Source organism: Rhinopithecus roxellana, chromosome 22 (assembly GCF_007565055.1).
Source record: "Rhinopithecus roxellana isolate Shanxi Qingling chromosome 22, ASM756505v1, whole genome shotgun sequence".
In the NCBI taxonomy this organism is placed as follows: Eukaryota; Metazoa; Chordata; class Mammalia; order Primates; family Cercopithecidae; genus Rhinopithecus; species Rhinopithecus roxellana.
This window is the reverse complement of record NC_044570.1, coordinates 2585183-2590231: the sequence shown is the minus strand read 5'-3', so window position 1 is coordinate 2590231 and position 5049 is coordinate 2585183.

Sequence of the window (5049 nt, the reverse complement as noted above, 5' to 3'; positions counted from 1 at the left end):
TAAGCACTATAGTCCAAAGAGACTTCCTAAGATTTCAAAGCTGCAACTTGGATACAGGCCAATATCTAATATTGGGAAAGAGATGTTTCCAGGGAAAGATCTTATAAACTAGAAAATGTGAACCCCTAAAAATCATCCTACTAGACAATGTGCATATTACTAAGTATTTTCTAAACAAGCAGTACACTTAGCAAAGGGAATACTGTCTTGCATTGAATACTAAAACCAAAGAAAAGGAATAGGCAGAATACAGTGAGAAGCAGGGCAGGATAGAACAACTTAATCTTCCATACCTGAAATAATTCAGTTTATGGTTTTCCTTCATCTATTCCTAGCTCCTATACCCAGAAATCCCTAGAAGCTAGTAATGTGGTTCTAAGTTTTGAACATGGACTCCTTCTTGGTGTTTGCAGTGGGAAATCTCATGAGCAAATGCCTCCCATTTTCTCTAATGTTCCAGGAACAAATTAATATGCTTAGTGTTGGTTTCTGCAGACAGAAATCCTGGGGACAACATATTCTGCCAGGTTTGTCCATCTAATTAGACAATAAAAGGAAAGAGAGAGGAAGAATACATTGAGGATAGTGTATGTAGATAAAATACATCTATTTAATGCACTAGTGGAACAAGTTGAAAAGAAGCATAAAACATTTGACCACCTGTCCATTCTAGGGATGGTTTCAACAACATCAACAATGACCAAACGTTGTGGGAGATGTACATGCAATGTATATGCAGAGTACATGTTAATGCCTAAATAAAGAGATGCTGAGTGAGTGTTTGAACCTAGATGACATGGAGGAGTCCTACAGAAAATGTTTGGTATTGAATTCAAAGTTCTATACAGATGAGAAAGACAAACATATAGCATCCTACTAAAAGAGAAACCGAGGAACAGAGGGGGTGGAGCAAGACGGCTGAATAGGAACAGCTCCAGTCTCCAACTCCCAGCGCGAGTGACACAGAAGAGTGGTGATTGCATTTTCAACTGAGGTACTGCGGTCATCTCACTAGGGAGTGCCGGACAATCGGTGCTGGTCAGCTGCTGCAGCCCGACCAACGAGAGCTGAAGCAGGGCAAGACATCGCCTCACCTGGGAAGCACAAGGGGGTAGGGAATCCCTTTTCCTAGCCAGGGGAACTGAGACACACAACACCTGGAAAATCAGGTGACTCCCACCCCAATACTGCGCTTTGAGCAAATGGGCACACCAGGAGATTGTATCCCACACGTGGCCGGGATGGTCCCATGGCCACGGAGCCTCTCTCATTGCTAGCACAGCAGTCTGCAATCGAACCACAAGGCAGCAGCGAGGCTGGGGTAGGGGCACCCGACATTGCTGAGGCTTAAGTAGGTAAAGCTGCTGGGAAGCTCGAACTGGGTGGAGCTCACAGCAGCTCAAGGAAACTGCCTGTCTCTGTAGACTCCACCTCTGGGGACAGGCCACAGCTAAACAACAACAGCAAAAAACAGCAGGAACCTCTGCAGATGCAGACGACTCTGACAGCTTTGAAGAGAGCAGTGGATCTCCCCACATGGAGGCTAAGATCTGAGAACGGACAGACTGCCTGCTCAAGTGGGTCCCTGACCCCTGAGTAGCCAAACTGGGAGACATCCACCACTAGGGGCAGTCTGACACCCCACACCTCACAGGGTGGAGTACACTCCCGAGAGGAAGCATCCAAAGTAAGAATAAGACAGGTACACTCACTGTTCAGCAATATTCTATCTTCTGCAACCTCTGCTGCTGATACCCAGGCAAACAGGGTCTGGAGTGGACCTCAAGCAATCTCCAACAGACCTGCAGCTGAGGGTCCTGACTGCTAGAAGGAAAACTATCAAACAGGAAGGACACCTATACCAAAACCCCATCAGTACATCACCAACATCAAAGACCAGAGGCAGATAAAACGACAAAGATGGGCAAAAAGCAGGGCAGAAAAGCTGGAAATTAAAAAAATAAGAGCGCATCTCCCCCTGCAAAGGGGCACAGCCCATCACCAGCAACGGATGTAAGCTGGTCAGGGAATGACTTTGATGAGACGAGAGAAGAAGGCTTCAGTCCATCAAACTTCTCAGAGCTAAAGGAGGAATTATGTACCTAGCGCAAAGAAACTAAAAAGTTTGAAAAAGAGTGGAAGAATTGATAGCTAGAATAATTAATGCAGAGAAGGTCATAAACGAAATGACAGAGATAAAAACCATGTCACGAGAAATACGTGACAAATGCACAAGCTTCAGTAACCGACTCGATCAACTGGAAGAAAGAGTATCAGCGATTGAGGATCAAATGAATGAAATGAAGCGAGAAGAGAAACCAAAAGAAAAAAGAAAAAGAAATGAACAAAGCCTGCAAGAAGTATGGGATTCGGTAAAAACCAAATCTATGTCTGATTGGGATGCCTGAAAGTGAGGGGGAAAATGGAACCAAGTTGGAAAACAGTCTTCAGGATATCATCCAGGAGAGCTTCCCAACCTTGTAGGGCAGGCCAACATTCAAATTCAGGAAATACAGAGAACGCCACAAAGATACTCCTCGAGAAGAGCAACTCCAAGACACATAATTGCCAGATTCACCAAAGTTGAAATGAAGGAAAAAATCTTAAGGGCAGCCAGAGAGAAAGGTCAGGTTACCCACAAAGGGAAGCCCATCGGACTAACAGCAGATCTCTCGGTAGAAACTCTACAAGCCAGAAGAGAGTGGGGGCCAATATTCAACGTTCTTAAAGAAAAGAATTTTAAACCCAGAATTTCATATCCAGCCAGACTAAGTTTCATAAGCGAAGGAGAAATAAAATCCTTTACAGATAAGCAAATGCTTAGAGATTTTGTCACCACCAGGCCTGCCTTACAAGAGACCCTGAAGGAAGCCCTCAACATGGAAAGGAACAACCGGTACCAGCCATTGCAAAAACATGCCAAAATGTAAAGACCATCGAGGCTAGGAAGAAACTGCATCAACGAGTGAGAAAAATAACCAGCTAATATCATAATGGCAGGATCAAGTTCACACATAACAATATTCACCTTAAATGTAAATGGACTAAATGCTCCAATTAAAAGACACAGACTGGCAAACTGGATAAAGAGTCAAGACCCATCAGTACTGTATTCAGGAGACCCATCTCACATGCAGAGACATACATAGGCTCAAAATAAAGGGATGGAGGAAGATCTACCAAGAAAATGGAGCACAAAAAAAAGCAGGGGTTGCAATCCTAGTCTCTGATAAAACAGACTTTAAACCATCAAAGATCAAAAGAGACAAAGAAGGCCATTACATAATGGTAACGATATCAATTCAACAAGAAGAGCTAACTATCCTAAATATATATGCACCCAATACAGGAGCACCCAGATCATAAAGCAAGTCCTTAGAGACTTACAAAGAGACTTAGACACCCATACAATAATAATGGGAGACTTCAACACTCCACTGTCAACATTAGACAGATCAACGAGACAGCAAGTTAACAAGGATATCTAGGAATTGAACTCATCTCTGCACCAAGCGGACCTAATAGACATCTATAGAACTCTCCACCCCAAATCAACAGAATATACATTCTTCTCAGCACCACATTGCACTTATTCCAAAATTGACCACATAATTGGAAGTAAAGCACTCCTCAGGAAATGTAAAAGAACAGAAATTATAACAGACTGTCTCTCAGACCACAGTGCAATCAAACTAGAACTCAGGACTAAGAAACTCAATCAGAACCGCTCAACTACATGGCAACTGAACAACCTGCTCCTGAATGACTACTGGGTACATAACAAAATGAAAGAAATAAAGATGTTCTTTGAAACCATTGAGAACATACAACATACCAGAATCTCTGGGACACATTTAAAGCAGTGTGTAGAGGGAAATTTATAGCACTAAGTGCCCACAAGAGAAAGCTGGACAGATCTAAAATTGACACTCTAACATCACAATTAAAAGAACTAGAGAAGCAAGAGCAAACACATTCAAAAGCTAGCAGAAGGCAAGAAATAACTAAGATCAGAGCAGAACTGAAGGAGATAGAGATGCCAAAAACCCTCCAAAAAATCAATGAATCCAGGAGTTGGTTTTTTGAAAAGATCAACAAAATTGACAGACTGCTAGCAAGACTAATAAAGAAGAAAAGAGAGAGGAATCAAATAGATGCAATAAAAAATGATAAAGGGGATATCACCACCGACCCCACAGAAATACATACTACCATCAGAGAATACTATAAACACCTCTACGCAAATCAAATAGAAAATCTAGAAGACATGGATAATTTCCTGGACACTTACACTCTCCCAACACTAAACTAGGAAGAAGTTGAATCCCTGAATAGACCAATAGTAGGCTCTGAAATTGAGGCAACAATTAATAGCCTACCCACCAAAAAAGTCCAGGACCAGATGGATTCACAGCTGAATTCTACCAGAGGTACAAGCAGGAGCTGGTACCATTCCTTCTGAAACTATTCCAATCAATAGAAAAAGAGGGAATCCTCCCTAACTCATTTTATGAGGCCAACATCATCCTGATACCAAAGCCTGGCAGAGACACAACAAAAAAAGAGAATTTTAGACCAATATCACTGATGAACATCGATGCAAATATCCTCAATAAAATACTGGCAATCTGGATTCAGCAGCACATCAAAAAGCTTATCCACCATGATCAAGTGAGCTTCAACCCTGGGATGCAAGGCTGGTTCAACATTCGCAAATCAATAAACGTAATCCAGCATATAAACAGAACCAAAGACAAGAAGCACATGACTATCTCAATAGATGCAGAATAGGCTTTTGACAAAATTCAACAGCGCTTCAAGCTAAAAACGCTCAATAAATTCGGTATTGATGGAACGTACCTCAAAATAGTAAGAGCTATTTATGACAAACCCACAGCCAATATCATACTGAATGGGCAAAAACTGGATAAATTCCCTTTGAAAACTGGCACAAGACAGGGATGCCCTCTCTCACCACTCCTATTCAACATAGTGTTGGAAGTTCTGTCTAGGGCAATCAGGCAAGAGAAGGAAATCAAGGGTATTCAG